This window comes from Piliocolobus tephrosceles, chromosome 3 (assembly GCF_002776525.5).
Source record: "Piliocolobus tephrosceles isolate RC106 chromosome 3, ASM277652v3, whole genome shotgun sequence".
Lineage (NCBI taxonomy): Eukaryota > Metazoa > Chordata > Mammalia > Primates > Cercopithecidae > Piliocolobus > Piliocolobus tephrosceles.
Genome location: NC_045436.1, coordinates 92,763,048 through 92,780,242, shown reverse-complemented (window position 1 = coordinate 92,780,242; position 17,195 = coordinate 92,763,048). Strand labels below are relative to the sequence as shown.

The 17,195-nt window shown below is 39.3% G+C and overlaps 1 protein-coding gene and 1 pseudogene across 21 annotated transcripts in view; both read right to left on the bottom strand.

Moving 5' to 3' along the window:
* ANK2 (ankyrin 2) overlaps positions 1–17,195 on the bottom strand; it is a 583,169-nt gene that overhangs the window by 492,632 nt on the left and 73,342 nt on the right. The gene's annotated exons all lie outside the window — the stretch shown is intronic.
* On the bottom strand, positions 3–569 carry LOC111547907 (annotated as a pseudogene). Its single transcript, XR_002733265.2, has one exon. The product of XR_002733265.2 is annotated as a splicing factor 3A subunit 2 pseudogene (transcript).

The following is a 17,195-nucleotide window of genomic DNA, read 5'->3' as shown; positions in this document are numbered from 1 at the left end:
TCAATCCTCTGCTCGTACGCAGACATGAAGCGGTGGCGTGGCATGATGCCCTCGGCGATCTCAGGGTAGTCGATCTGGAAGAGGAGGCTCTGCTGGCCCATCTCCGAGTCCCTCTGCTTGGTCACTTTGTAGCCTGGGCGGCCGATCTTCACAAACTTCTTCACCTCCACCTTGACCTTCTCAGGTGCGGGCTGGGCAGGGGCCTCCTTGGCCTCCTTGGCGGCTCGCCGGGCCAGGTTGGTCTGGTGCTTCTTCCCCTGGGTATGTGCCAGGTAGCTCCCCTCATTGTTGTGAAGCGTCAGGCAGAGCTTGCATTCATAGGAGCCCAGGTGGTTCTTCATGAAGTACGGGTCCTTGTTGATGTCGATGGTCTCTAGGGCCAGCTGCCGGAGGCGCTCCCTGCGGTCACGGTTGCTCTCAGAGGAGGAGGCCACGCCCCCGCTCCCGGTCTTGCCCCCAGGGCGATGCTGGAAGTCCATGGTGACAGCCTCGGGGCTTTAGCAGACTGGGAGACACCAGAGCCTGAGGCCGCGTTATCGCCTCCTCGATCCGCCACCGCCACGACTTCGTCCCTTTTTCTTCTTTTAAGGCAGAGATTTTGCTTTGAGGTTGCAAAGAAGCAACACTGAAAACCATTTGTAACAAAAAATTAACTAGACAGATACTTTCAGCATCAGTTTATCAGCGTCTCTTTCCTCCTAAACGTTATTTAAAAATTCCTATAAAGATGAAGACTCACTAATTTTAACCTAGTATTTTTTTCTCCTACCTTTAACAAGCACTAAGATACTAAATAATAGATAACACTGCTTTCCCTCACATTCTGGCCATTTTCTGGAAAGTATGCTTCCATTTATACCTTATAGTTATCCAATTACAACTGCTAAAAACCCGTATCTGAATAATTGAATGAATAGTTAGATGGCTGTTGAAATCCCAGGGGCTAACTGTGGTCACTCTAATACCCAACAAAAATGACTCCCTACAAAAAGGTATGCAGTGCTAACAGTGTATAAGGCATTATATAGGTGCCTTCCAATCTAGTTGGAGATGACATAATTAAACCAAAAGAGTTAATAATAAAAACTTATAACTTATAAGTCATTCATTCATTCATTCACCCTGTGGTTTTTGAGTCTACAGTGTGCAGGGGGCTGTTCAAAGGTGAATGAGACACTGTTCCTGCACTCACAGATCTTATAATCATATAGGGGATGCAGGATGGAAAACTAATGACAGCAATCCAGAGTCATCATGGTGAGCAGATACGGACAAAAGGATGTGATTAAGTTTAGTATTTAGAAAACTTGCTCTGGCTACAGAGATGGATTGATGAAAAGCAGAGAAAATGAAGATGGGAAACTAAGACACTACCACTGAAACTGAAGATGTGATGGATATTAGAAATGCAGAAGAAGTAATTTAATTCTCATACTACTTATAATTTATTTCTAGTATTCATAAAATAGTTCAGTCTATTAGGTGCCTACATTGTACCCAATCCTACAGAGAAAACCTTGTTTAGAATCCTCTCATCTATGCTAATGGCTAAGAAAATGGTATTTTTATGGGGCCAGAGAGAGAAAAAAGAAGAAATTGTATATGCACGTTCATCTTAGTAATAATGTAAATAGCATTTACATTATTACAAACTAACTTAAAAGTTAGTTAAAAACTTTAACTAACAAAACGAGAAAATTATAAATACTTTAAAATTATTTTGGATGTTACTAAGAAAATATGTAAATACACAAATTTAAGCAACCAGCTTAATTGAAAGGGAACTCCTTTTTTCTGAGTTCCAACATGTGGTATTTGGAATCCTAATTACTAAGGTCACCTCCGTATTCTGTTAAAGAAGTTACTTTCCTAACTTTCACTACAATTAAAATATGCATAAAGATATTCAAGTCTTTGTACTATTGCTTTCACTCATTTTAAATAAAAACAATGAGATTACACCCACAGGAAAGTCTTCACAACCCCCATCAACCTGGATAGAGTTGAGCTAGGAAGCAGACACAAGGGTTAGGAAATGCCTTTTCCTTCCCTAAGTGAGGTATTAGAAATGCTGAAAATACCCTCCATGGTGGTCATTTCTTTCAGTGTCTCTCAGTCAGAATGAAATATCTGAACTGACAGTTGTGGATCAGTGTCTGTAGGGCAACAATTTCTTCATGAAGCTGACACATCTCAGAGAAAAACACCATCCTCTGCTTCCTCCTCTTTTATCTCCTGGTGTGTCAACTACAAAAAAAAATTCTTTCTCCTAGAAAAAGGTCTGAGTAAGTCATGAGCTTAGTTATTTAGGTCTATGTTCATTAGATAGGAGAAAGAAGAAAATGAACTGTTTCATTTGTTTTTGTTATTTTCTTTTTTTTTTTTTTTTTTTGAGACGGAGTCTCGCTCTGTCGCCCGGGCTGGAGTGCAGTGGCCGGATCTCAGCTCACTGCAAGCTCCGCCTCCCGGGTTCAGCCATTCTCCTGCCTCAGCCTCCGGAGTAGCTGGGACTACAGGCGCCCGCCACCTCGCCCGGCTAGTTTTTTTGTGTGTTTTTAGTAGAGACGGGGTTTCACCGGGTTAGCCAGGATGGTCTTGATCTCCTGACCTCGTGATCCGCCCCTCTCGGCCTCCCAAAGTGCTGGGATTACAGGCTTGAGCCACCGCGCCCGGCCTGTTTTTGTTATTTTCAAGGTCTTTTTCTTGAGTTAGTTTTAAATTAATTTCCAAATATGGAATCTAGAATTTTTATTTGAAAGAATAGTCAACACTGGTTTAAAAATGGTTGGCTTCAGTGGAGAAACCTTATAAACACTATGTCAGCCAAGTGACCAGAATTCACATCAACAGCACTGTCATGTTCACAGTGCTACACTTGATATAATGTGATGAAAACGGCACTTTATTCTGTGATCAAAACATGTAATCTATGAGAAAATCATAGATAAATTTCAACAAAGGGATATCCCACAATGTACTTAACCAGTACTCCTCAAAACTGTCAAGAGCATAAAAAGCAAAGAAAGCCTATGAAGCTGTTACAGACAAGAGGAGACTAACAAGACACAACTATATAAATGTGGTATCCTAGAAGAGAAAAGGGGCATTTGTTTAAAAACTTTAAAAATCTCAATAAACTATGGACTTTAGTTAATAATAACACAATAACTTTATTTAATAATAATTTCTTATTAATTACAATAAATATACCATGCTAATATAAAATGTTAACAAAGAAACTAAGGGGAGAGGATAATCTCAGAACTCTTTACTATTCACTCAATTTTTCTATAAATGTACAAATGTTCTAAAAAGCAGTCTATTAATAAAATAAAGATGGTTGGCTTCTCCTTTGATAAAATGTCAAAATATTTTCTCACCTTTTTGATCTATAGTTTATGTCCCATAAATTAATATTGATTTGATAGTAAATCTGTTTTTTTGAGATATTTGAGAAGAATATGCATAATTTCTTCACTACCACAAAATAGATCTCCCAGCCTCAAAAAGGAAATATACAGGAAACTAGTTCTTATTATTCTTGGAAATAATGGGAATAAAAAGCTCTTCCAGAGACAAGAGTGCTGACACCTTCTTGAGAGGCATTCTGCCGCTGCTAGCTGAAACGGTGAGCAAGGGGAATTGCAATGCCTTGGTATATCAGGTCCTAAACAGATGTTCAAGCCACTGACCAAGCAGATGCACAGCATGGAGAGCTGAGCATCCATCTGGCCTCCCCCATAAAAAGACTGAACATCATCAGTGCATGCATATTTTTAGGGCTAGAAAGATCCTTAAGAGATTATCTGTTTTAATCCCTTCATTTTCACAGATGAGGAAATTTTAATGGCCAACTAATTTCTGATTGGCAATCCTCTTACTACTCTTAAGAAATGTGAAAAATAAAGAGGCTGATCCTAAGAGGTTAAAGAAAATCAGTTGCTTTTCTTCATAACAATGTATGCAAATAACTTTTGCTTGAGACAGATGATGTTTTCCATTTGAACTCCTATTGTGGAGAAGGGGAAAATGAAAAAAGTAACAAGGACGAAGACATGAACAAGAGGCATTGAACAAAGAAACGGAATATTGGCAGACTGGGTCAAAGAACCCCAGGCTCCCGGGAAAACCCAGGAGAGAGAAACTACTGCTGTCATGGGGGACCAGAAGCTATAGCTATGCAAGGTATTTGAAGAGAGGCATGGTTTTAGTTTTGCCCGAATGAAAATTTAAAGAATTGGCCACTTCCTCAGTGACCAGTTATCAGAGAAAGTCAGAGAGAGAGCTCTTCTAACCTTGGCTGTAAGAGAAATATGACTTGTCAGATCACCAGCTGTAAAAGTAGCAGAGGGGAGAGTGTGCCAGGCAAGGAAAATGCAAAAAACAAATTCATGATTGAGGAGTTATCGTCCCCTTTCATACAGAAGCTTCACTTTAATTGGTGTATCTGTATGTAGTTCATATGTTAAGCATCCTCACACTGGAGCTAAGTGGTTTGGTCTTTAAATAACAACTTCACTATATGGGTGGCGCCTCATTGGAAGGAGCAGGTAAGTGAGTGGCTGTGGCGGTGGTTCCAAGGCTGAATAAAGGGAGAAGCCCTGAAGGTCTGAAGGTCTCAGGTTGGTGACAGCAGAAATGACAGCTAAAAAAACAGGCAGTTTGAGCCTGGCATTTACAGTGTTTATCCAAACCAGCCACGTATCAGCAGTAAAAACTTGACCAAGGCCGGGAGAGGTGACTCATGCCTGTAATCCCAGGCATGAGGCCTGGGAGTTTTTTTTTGGGAGGCTGAGACGGGCGGACCACGAGGTGAGGAGATCGAGACCATCCTGGCTAACATGGTGAAACCCCATCTCTACTAAAAATACAAAAAATTAGCCGGGCGTGGTGGTGGGCGCCTGTAGTCCCAGCTACTCCGGAGGCTGAAGCAGGAGAATCGGTTGAACCAGTAGGTGGAGCTTGCAGTGAGCTGAGATCGCGCCACTGCACTCCAGCCTGGACGACAGAGTGAGGCTCCGTCTCAAAAAAAAAAAAAAAAAAAAAACTTGACCAAAAGCTCTTTAACCTCGTTCCTTAGCTTCTGAGGTTATGAATGAAACCTCAAAGGTGTCTTTCTCTACTTCAGAAAAGCATTATCAGCACTCACATTTATCTGTCCTTTCTACAAGGAAAAGGAAATCTCAATAAGCTGGAAGTTTTATGCTACATTTCTCAATCCTTTTCTTCTCCCTTCGCTTTTTGTTCTGGTAAAAATGGTTTCTATTCTGTTTCCAGTGCACAGATTTTACCTCTCAGAATTGTTACTTGCTTAAACAAAGCAAAGGGCTTAACAACAGACTGAAGGTAGGAGTAATTAATGTTTACACTTGAGAATTTGCCCCTGATGAATAAACGACTATGCTCTAAACAGAACCTACAGCCCATGGTCTATATCACACATGGCAAAAGAAACGGCTTTTGAAGACATATACTGTAGCTCCTTCCTCCTGTGGCTGGAAAACAAAGTACAAACAGCTAAGCTCTCTCTAAATAACCAATGGACATAAATTAAGTCAGAGCTTTGCTCCAAGTCCAGCAATCCTGCTGACCCTTCCAAGTCTTCTAAAGTGAGCTCCTTTTTCTCTGTCAGAGACTTTGGGTGTAATGGCCTGGAACTGAAGCAGTAGGGTGGCGAGTGGTGAGAGAATGAGAACAAATGCTTTCATTATGCAGCTTGCTGTGGCAAAATGAGTTTGACTCACAAACGCAACACAATTGGGGCAATGTAGAGGCCACAATGCAGCAACGCTGAATCACAGACAGTTTGAATGCTCTCGCTTTGACACATACTCTCAGAGTTGACCAGTTTTCTGACATTACTGTCAACCAAGAGAACTATTTTTGAGTTGCTTTTGTTCTTATTTTGATTTTGGAATTTATAAATACTCAGGAAAATAAACTCTCTAGTTTGGGGACAGATTTTGTGGGATGTTAGCAGACTTTCAATGTAACCAAACTATGTAATGAAGTTGCTTTTGAATTAAAAGTGTTCCTTTGGGTTCTTGGCATGTTTGTATCACTCATCTGAAAAAAAGACAGAAGTGCCAGCAACTGCAAGCTCTGGGGCTATCTGAGCATAATAGCAAAATTGTGGCCCCAGTGGAGCGTTAAAAAAAAATCAATTTAATTCCCCAGAGAACAGATAATGATAAATTTCTGCCACTCTGAGGAGAAATCCATGGCGTTCAGCACCTAAAAGATTGTAAAATTGGTGGGGAAAATAATCCTGATGGTCACTAATGAATGAAAATTCCTTTTGCAAATCCTGCTCTGAATGATTATTTTTTCTTTTAAATTGAAAATAGGCTTGCCTACCCAAGTCTATGAAAGGGACGATTAAAAGGCTTTATGGCGAGTGTATCAAGTTCTCCCTAAGTACTATATTGATGTCATCCACTGTGGTATTAGGCTAATATGTCTGGTTTTTTGGTGCCATCTGTATTTTTCAGACAAGTGGAATATGAGAGCAACAATTCTAAGTGGTTCAATGCTTATCACAACAAAAATTTCCATTAAGAATTTTCCATTAGGAAAATATGTTTAAGACTATTTAGGATAACTAAATTACCCTTAGGCCACTTACAAGCACATTGATGCTTCATCTCTAAGCATCTCCATTGGGAGAGGCTTTACAAAACTTCTGCACAAAATGTGTCTAATGCACCAGCATCCTGATGTCACCAGTTCATTAACCCTGTCAGACATTTGGCAAATTACTGGGAATTGTACCACTTATTAGTTATAGTCAAAGACTCGAGGGGGGAGGAAATACTGTACATCAAATCTGGCTTTCAGATCTTGCAACCCTATCATATCTATGAGCTCTGCTATTCTAAAGCATGTTTCATTGATGTGAGTCAAAGAAATCATAACTAAAATATAACAAACTTCCGTCTTGTTTCTGCTCCTATAAAATCAAGCTGAAATAGCCAAGGGATGGTGGAAAAAGTGGAGCAGTACATTCTAGGGGTGACAATACAAAAGAACATCATGCTCCCAATAAAAAATGACATGGATTCATGGATCTTCAAGTATTTGCATTTTACCATGTTTTCTAGGCCCAGCTTTTAGGAAATTGTGGAATATTCTACAGCACACCCAGATGAATGTTTAGTTCCTCATAACAATATGTTACTAAATCTACAGCTTTCCATTATCGTCAACTCTTACATAGAATAGCAACATAATCAGCATTCATTTGTAAAGTACTTTCATAACTTAAAGTTTGAAAGTTTTCAAATTATAAAAATAATATATATGTATGTATACCACATATGTACATGTAACACCAAATACAAAAATTTTATGTCGATCAATAATTTTAATCTCCTTAAAAAGAAAAGACTAGAGATTCCTTCTATTCATATAAATGAATGGAGCTCTCCTCCACTACACTGAATTTCTCAAGGACAGGAAGCCAGGCTTGTATTCACTTCCATATCACAGGGCCTACTACATGCCTAGCCCATAGTAAGTGCTCAAGAAATGAGAGAATTTGATGTTTTTTTTAAAAAAAGAAGCCAACTAGGGCATTTTGAAATGGGACATCACAGAGTTTAGAGATGAAGAGTCGATGTGGTGCTGTGGAAATTGCACAAGAGCAAGGGTCAGCAAGCTTGTGTTTGCATCTTCATTTTCCCATTTCCTGTCTGTATGATCTTTTGTTTTGTTTTGTTTTTTGAAACCGAGTGTTGCTGTTGCCCAGGCTAGAGTGCAGTGGCACCATCTCTGCTTACTGTATCCTCCGCCTCCTGGGTTCAAGCAATTCTTGTGCCTCACCCTCCCCAGTAGCTGGGACTACAGGTGCATGCTGCCACGCTGGGCTAATTTTTTTGTATTTTTAGTAGAGACAGGGTTTTGCCTTGTTGGCCAGGTTGGTCTCAAACTCCTGACCTCAAGTGATCGCCCACCTCAGCTCCCAAAGTGCTGGGATTACAGGTGTGAGCCGCCGTGCCTGGCCTGCATGACTTTGAATAAGTAACTATATCTCTGTGGAGGTTTCCTCCATCTCTAAAAAGGGGAGAAGAATCTTGCAAGACCATTATGGAATAGAGAATGTATACAACATGCAGAGGTTGATAAATGGTCATTATTATGACAGTGTTTCCCGAAGTTGTTTATATTAGGTTGGTACAAAAGTAATTGCAGTTTTGCCATTAAAAGTAATGTCAAAAACAACAATTACATTAGCAAATTAAGATTTAAGGTGCTAGCTGGGTGTGGTGGCTCACACCTGTAATTCCAGCACTTTGAGAGGCTGAGGCAGGAGGACTGCTTGAGCTCAGGAGATTGAGACCAGTCTAGGCAACATAGAGAAACCTCAACTTTACAAAAAAATATTTTTTTTTTAAATTAAATAGGTGTGGTGGCATGCACCTGGGGTCCCAGGCTACTTGGGATGCTGAGGTGGGAGGATTTCTTGGGCTTGGGAAGTTGAGGCTTCAGTGGGCCTAGGCAACAGAGTGAGTGACCCTGTCTAAAAAAAAAAAAAGATTTAAAGTACATTATTATTGTAATTTACAATAATAACAATATTCACACTTGTAGGTATAATGCACTTTCCCAAATACCTTATATGCTTTATCATATTAATCTAGTCAATAACCATATAAAGTAGTATTATCTTCATTTTACATAAGAGAAAATTGAAATTAACATTCCCAGGATTGTTTATAAGACTGGAGCTAGAATATCAGAATGAGTTCTAAAGAAAACAAAAACAACTTTAAAAAAACTATTTATCTGAAATATAGTTGAAATAACCATTTGGGGGATATATTATCTGCTATAAAGGACTTGTAAAAAAGTATTTTTAGAATGTGCAAATGCATGAAGATTTACCCACTCTGCATCCTAAAGTCCATCCTAAAATCAACAGCTTAAGAAGCAAAATATGTGGAGTTCGATTGGTTTTGCAGACATCAAACTAATATCCCATATCCTATGACCTCAGGATTCAAAAAGGATAAACTAATAACAAGAACAAAAAGAACAATTATGGCTTAAAGTTTCACTTCAATATCCTTAGCATGGATATCAGTCTCATTGATTCTGAATCTTTACAGCTCTGACCATGTGAATATGAAACACTGCTATTTTCTAACAGCAGTACATCCAAGGTCTAGAGCTGGTAAACAGGACAATGTCAGCATTCATAACAAGTCCATATCTTTGTAAAGTACTTTATATTCGTAAAGAGCTTTCAAACACTTTACTTCAAAATTCTTCAAAATTCTGAGTTGGGTAATTGTTATGATCCTTAATAATTATAGAAGCTATCATTTGTTGAGTTTCTATAATAAGCAGGACATTATATACATGCATACACACACATGCGGACACTTACTTCATTCTAATCCTCACAACAGCCCCATAAACTAGATATATATATAGTTTACCAATGAAACAGCTGGGGCTGCTTGCCCAAGGGACTTACCCAAGATTAATAAAGGCAGTCTAATTCCAAGGGCAAATGTTCCTGCCATGCCAGGGCTATTTCCCCTTTTCTAGCACATAACGCCAATCAAATTTTTGTGTACACGGCATTTGCATAATGGCCTCTTCCATTTCCATCCCTTCCTTCCCCCCTGGAATCCAGAACTGTTTCACTGTCCCAGAGCCACCTAGAACTCCCACACCCCATCTGAATCAGCCCTCCAGGATCATCAGGTGCTAAATACTTCTCCTACCCCAATTCCCACCCACCCACTGCTATCATCAAAACTTACCGAGCCCATCTCTATATTCTTAATGTCTTTTTGAAATACAAATTATCCTTGTAACCATGGATGCTAGCACATTTTATTCTTCTGGGATAATGTATTCATTCATACCTTTAGTAAATATTTATTGAGAACTTATTAGGTAATGCTTTCAGAAAACGAATGCTTTAATTCTAAGGACTGACTATAGAAATGAAGCTGTATAGGCCGGGAGCGGTGGCTCAAGTCTGTAATCCCAGCACTTTGGGAGGCCGAGACGGGCGGATCACGAGGTCAGGAGATCGAGACCATCCTAGCTAACTAACATGGCGAAACCCCGTCTCTACTAAAAATACAAAAAATTAGCCGGGCGAGGTGGCGGGCGCCTGTGGTCCCAGCTACTCAGGAGGCTGAGGCGGGAGAATGGCGTGAACCCGGGAGGCGGAGGTTGCAGTGAGCTGAGATCGGCCACTGCACTCCAGCCTGGGCGACAGAGCAAGACTCCGTCTCAAAAAAAAAAAAAAAAAGAAAGAAATGAAGCTGTATTTATCTTCAGGCAAGTCTTTTGATACCACTCAAAGCATAATGACAGAAATCACTCTTTCTCCATGTGTAGTAATAGACAATACTTATCAAGGGTTTCCTCTTTCCTAATGCTATGCATGTATAACCTCATTTAAAATACAATTAAATGATATGAATAATATTATTTTTATTTTATATATGAGGAAACTGAGGCACAGTGGTGAGGCAGTTTGACAAATATAAGATGGCTAGTAAATGGTAGAATCAGGATTTGAACTTAGCTCTGCCTCCAGAGCTGCTACTTCTAACTACTAAGCTATATTACCTCTAGTTTTTTAAATAATTAGGGTATTTGGCCGGGCGCGGTGGCTCAAGCCTGTAATCCCAGCACTTTGGGAGGCCGAGACGGGCGGATCACGAGGTCAGGAGATCGAGACCATCCTGGCTAACATGGTGAAACCCCGTCTCTACTAAAAAATACAAAAAACTAGCCGGGCGAGGTGGCGGGCGCCTGTAGTCCCAGCTACTCTGAAGGCTGAGGCAGAATGGCGTAAACCCGGGAGGCGGAGCTTGCAGTGAGCTGAGATCCGGCCACTGCACTCCAGTCCGGGCCACAGAGCGAGACTCCGCCTCAAAAAAATTAAAAAAATTTTAAAAATTAAATAAATAAATAAATAATTAGGGTATTTATAGATTCTAATTTGCCTTGGATAATTTTGATATAAGCTTGCTTTCTTCATGCATAATTAATAGCACTCCTTTTAACTCTCAAAAGTATACTGTCTTGAAAAATAAAGTAGGCCGGGCGCAGTGGCTCAAGCTTATAATCCCAGCACTTTGGGAGGCCGAGACGGGCAGATCACGAGGTCAGGAGATCGAGACCATCCTGGCTAACACCGTGAAACCCCGTCTCTACTAAAAAATACAAAAAAAAACCTAGCCAGGCGAGGTGGCGGGCGCCTGTAGTCCCAGCTACTTGGAGGCTGAGGCAGGAGAATGGCCTGAACCCGGGAGGCGGAGCTTGCAGTGAGCTGAGAACCGGCCACTGCACTCCAGCCTGGGCGACAGAGCGAGACTCCATCTCAAAAAAAAAAAGAAAAAGAAAAAGAAATTATATTGTCACCCTGTCTCCAATAAAAAAAAAAAAAAATTATAACTTGACATGGCTGGAATAGAAAATAGCACAAGATTATTAATTTTGTAGATTTTATTGTAAGCAGATAAACAAATTATATCATGTATTCGCTGGGACACAAAGAAAGCATGGGAAGAAAGAAAAAAATGAAAAATGAGGAGTCATCAATCTTGATTTAAGAACAGGATCTGCTACTGGTTAGTTATGTGGCACGAGGCAAGTCATATAACCTCTGAGTCTCAATCTCATCTATTACATAGAGTTTAAAACACCAAATCCAGTGTTATGGTGAAAAGTAAATGATATTACATAGGAAAATACCTGGAACAGTAACTTTACACCTGGAACATAAAAATCCGTCAAAAAGATAGAAGATTAGTTATTCTTCGGAACACAGTTTCCCTTGGCCTGCACACTACGTTGTTTCTCCACTGTAAATGAAAAGGAGTTCTTAGAAGGATTAAACAGTCTTTGGATAGGCACCTAACATCGCAGAGCCCATAGAAATGTACATCATAGGCGGGACGCAGTGGCTCACACCTATAATCCCAGCACTTCGGGAGGCTGAGGTGGGTGGATCACCTGAGGTCGGGAGTTCGAGACCAGGCTGACCAATATGGAGAAACCCTGTCTCTACTAAAAATACAAAATTAGCCGGGCATGGTGGCACATGCCTGTAATCCCAGCTACTAGGGAGGCTGAGGCAGGAGAATAGATTGAACCTGGGAGGCAGAGTTTGCGGTGAGTTGAGATCGTGCCATTGCACTCCAGCCTGGGCAATGAGAGCAAAATTCCATCTTGAAAAAAAAAAAAAACAGAAATGTGTATCATAAATTCCTGCTACCAACGTTATTCTTTCAGAGTTACTGCATTGGGAATTATGTATGAAAACAAATCCATTTCAAAATGCATTCCTTGAAGACCATGTAATATTTGGTGGCCTCACATGTAGGTTGAAGTGGCAGAATCACACCATGCTCTTGAATACTATTTAATTTTATTCTACAATCTGGTACTTCAAAGACTGAGGAGCCAAGTTTCAAGGCTCATCTTGAGGGAACAGGAAAGGAAATCTCAGAGCAGCAAAGTACATAAAGAAAGCTCTTTCCCTTTCTCCCACTGTGAAAGAACAAAACTATTTGGCAAGAAATGTTATGTTTGTACCTCCTCGTACTGTTTTTAAAGGAAGAAAAAGAAGTAAAAGAGAATGGAGGGGTCTGAATGTGTTATAAGCCCCAATGCTATTAGTTTAACATTCCCTAAGCCTGTTTAATTGTTTACTTCATCTTTTGTTTAAGTAGTCTCTCCTCATAGCGTGTCTTTGCTAGACAGTAATGAGGCAAAATGCTGAAGAATGATGTATTTTTTACTTACAAGCTATAAAAAGAAGAAACAAATTTACAACTGCACTCAACAAAGAAAACATCACGGTCCCACAGACCTCTGCAACCCTGAGTCCTTGAATTGAGATTCATCCAGCACTGGCTAACATTATGTGGTAATTGTGTTTCCTCAAACTCAAATAATTCATGCCAATTACATAACTCAGGCAACTCCCTATGGATTCAGCAATTCTCGAACAGCTGGGATATGAAGTAAAGACCATAAACTCAGTTCTTTTCAAGGAGAAATTACAACACAAACCTATTGGATCATGACATGCTTTATTAATAAAGAAAGTATCATGTTTTACTTTCATTTCTCACATTAATTTGTAAAGTAGAAATAATTCATCATTTTTTAAGAAAATAATTAGGAACCCAGCCAAAAAAAACAGAACAAAGGAAAAAATAGAAAAATCTAAATTTTAAAAAAAGCACCAAAAAAAAAAAAAAAAAGTGAGTCATCTAAAATAAAGTGGAGAAAATGTTTATTCTTGTCTACACAGTGTACCTCTGCAGAATGACTGAGCTAGCTTGTAGTCAGAAGGATGAACATAGGCCATGTGGAGCATACATCCCTAAGTGTATATAATAGACCATAGTATTCTGCCTATTGTAGAAACAACATCATGCATCACTCACCCCAAAGAGAAGAAAGGGCAATATCTCCCATAAAAGAGATGATGAATGGCAAGCACACCCCTTTCAAGAGAATTTAAGGTTTTGTTTTGTTTTTGTTTTTTGAATGAGTGATCCCAACAGCTATAGCACTCATAGAATTCAAGTACTGTAAGTGGTATTGTTTCTACTAAAAAAGCTGAACAAACTAGAGGAGAAATGTTTATTTTAAGAAAATCTTAAATAAATTGAGATTTTTAAGGAGAAATGTGTCATTTATAGAGAAACTAGAAATTATAATTCACAGTTTTGTAATTACATTTGACATTAGTTGATAAGTGTATATAGTCTAAGGGAACCAATATAATATGGGGTTTGTGCTATGATTTCTTTTTTCTATCACTATTAACAAGCCTTACAGAAAACCCACCAGAGTTAACAAGGTTCAGTGTACTCGGGTCAGCATTCTGAATCATCCTCTTCTTTGTTTGGCTGTCCTGACATGATACATGTTGGTACCACAACAAGGACAGCTGACAACTGCTTTTCCTGTTTGAAAAGAGTTCGCCGTTCAAGTTGGACCAAAAACATTTGTCATGTTGTAGGCAGTGGATTAACTGTAATCAGACCAAACTAGTGGTAGTGCCAGTGCCAGATTGAAATAATCTGGTGAAACAAAGGCTGGATTTGTCATTTTGAGCATTGCTAGGTTGTTTCTTTAGGGGTAGACAGGGGGAGAGTGGAATGTTATAAAATAGACATGACTCTCTCTATGTAGAGTCAAAAGAAAATACAAAAATTAAAAATTTTCAGAGCTGTTTCAAGCTCTTTACCATGCTAAAACTTGCCAGAAGTAGAGATGTTTTGATATTTATTGTATTTTAATATGCAAACCCTTGTTATTTTCAGAATACAAAAAAATCTTCCTCGTATATTTTTGTTTCTAAAAGGTCGTAGTAGTTATACAAAATATGAGCGTATTCTAACTTTGTGAACAGCTCACTTTAACTTTCTAGAAGTCATTTTTCATAGGGTATAGTGATTAGATAATCTCTAGAGTCCATTCTAACTTTGGAATATGATGACATTAAACATTTTATTAACCATTTCCACTTTCTATATAGCTAGACAAGTCCCCACCAACTGACTGTTTTTTAACTTGTGAATTGTTATCAAAGAGAGCTTATAAATCCTGTCAGTATGAGATATATATATATATATAGCAATAAAATCTACAGCTAAAAACATCTTTAAAAAACTAACAAGGAAAAGATTACCTATGTTAGCTTTTGTTAAAATATAGTTTAGTTAAATAGGCCTTATAGTACAGCTATGATATCTGAGAAAAATTATTTTAAAACTCTGCAGGCTTTTCTTGAAACACTCAAAATGGCTTAAAATAAATTATCATGAAAAGGTAAAATATTTGTCAAAACTTGGCCAAATACCAGTCAACGTGAAACATTTAATAAGTACTTACTGAGCATGTACTATGTGTCAAGAACGGGAAATTCTGGGGATATTAAACAATGTCTCTGGCCTCATGGACCTTATAGTCTGGTGAAAATAGACACAAATAAATTTATATTTAATATTCTGGAATAAAAACAATAACCAACTGCTTTTTTTATTTGTACAACAGGAAAGAAGACCAATCTCTTTAGTCTGCTAATTCATGGCAACCTCTATAAAAACTCATAATTTAAACTAACATTAAGAAGGATTTTTCACTCATACCTATCTGTACATGAGTAAATACAAAAATTGCAGAGTGTATATGGTTTTAGAACAACAGGGAAATATGAAACACATATCTTTTATTCATATATTCAAAAATAATTATTGAGTGCTTACTACACATGCTCCTCAAGTTACAATGAAACTATATGCTGATAAATACATCATAAACTGAAAGTACCATAAGTCAAAAATGCATTCAATACACCTAACCTACCAAACAGCATAGCTTAGCCTTGCCAATCTTAAAACATGCTCAGAACTCAGAACACTGACATTAGCCTACAGTTGGGGAAAGATCAAAATTTTAAATTTGAGGTATGTTTTCTACTGAATCCATCTAGCTTTCACATCACTGTAAAGTTGACAAATCATAAGTCAAAGCATTGTAAGTTGGGGACCATCTGTACATGACTTTGGTGGCTAAACATATTAGTAACTAAAAAGATGGGAAAAGACAAATTCTTGGCCTCAACCAAGGAAAGAAAATATGTATGCAGATAACTATAATATAATTAGGTATCACAGGAGAGACATAAACCAGTGAGAAGTCAAAAGAGAAATCAATTATTTCATATCGGAGGAATTCAGGGAAGCCTCTTGAAAAAAACCTACCATTTGAACAAGACCTTGAAGAATGTGTTAAATATTGGCAAAAATTTGGGAGAAGGCACTACAGGTTTCTGTGGGATGGCAACATCTAGGTCATCTCAGGTTCTGTTTCTATTGACCGCATTTTTTTTGTGATTATAGGTCTCTTTCCACTTCTTCACATGATTAGTAATTTTTTTTATCATATGGTGAACATGGTAGGGATTCTGGATTATGCGGTCTTCCTTTAAAGTGTGTTGAGCTTTTTTTTCTGGAAGGCAGTTAAATTATTGGTAGATCACTTTGGTTCCATCAGGATCAATTTTACATTCTTTTTTAGGGAAAGTCTATTTGTTTTTTGTCTGTTTGTTTGTTTGTTTTGAGACGGAGTCTCACTCTGTCGCCCAGGCTGGAGTGCAGTGGCATGATCTTGGCCCACTGCAACTTCCACCTCGCAGGTTCAAGCAATTCTCCTGCCTTAGCCTCCTGAGTAACTGGAATTACAGGTGTGTGCCACCACACCCGGCTAATTTTTGTATTTTTAGTAGAGACGGGTTTCACCATGTTGGTCAGGCTGGTCTTGAACTCCTGACCTCGTGATCTGCCCGCCTCGGCCTCCCAAAGTGCTGGGATTACAGGTGTGAGCCACCACACCCGCCCAGTCTATTTATTTGTTTTGAACTTGGACTTAGGGCATAGCTTACTCTGGAGTGCAGCATTTTTGGTGTCTCAACAGAACACTTAAGGTACCTAATGTGGTATTTATATTCTAGCTGAGCCAGAACTTAAACATCTCCCAGCCCAGTACAACCTCTATATCACCATTCAGCTCTGTTGCTGGCAATTTCTCCTAGGCCTCTCCTTGACCTATACATGTGCAGGTCAGCTTTTGGCAAATGATGTTGAACAGCAAGTCCCCCAACAGACTTCTGTGACTACCATCCTCTCTAAGGACTGGCCTTGCAAATTCCAGCTGCCTCCGCATACTCAAACTCTAATCCCTACCTCCTCAGCCCAGCTGAGCTCTGCAGAGGCTCCATTTCCATCTGCCAGGGCAGAAAAGTGTTCCCAGACAGAAGCGAGGGCTTACCTCATGTATATATCTTCCTTTTAGATGTTCAAAAAATACCATCTCAGAGACAAACTTGGTAAGGAATAGATGAGTATCAATGTCAATGGAAGTTTGCGCTGCTTATTTAATTTTTTTTTTTTTTTTTGAGGGAGTCTCACTCCGTTGCCCAGGCTGGAGTGCAATGGTGCGATCTTGGCTCACTGCAACCTCCGCCTCCCAGGTTCAAGCGATTCTCCTGCCTCAGCCTCCCAAGTAACTGGGATTACAGGCACACGCCTCCACGCCCAGTTAATTTTTATATTTTTAGTAGAGACGGGGTTTCAACATGTTGGCCAGGCTGGTCTCGAACTCCTGACCTTGTGATCCACCCACCTCGGCCTCCCAAAGTGCTG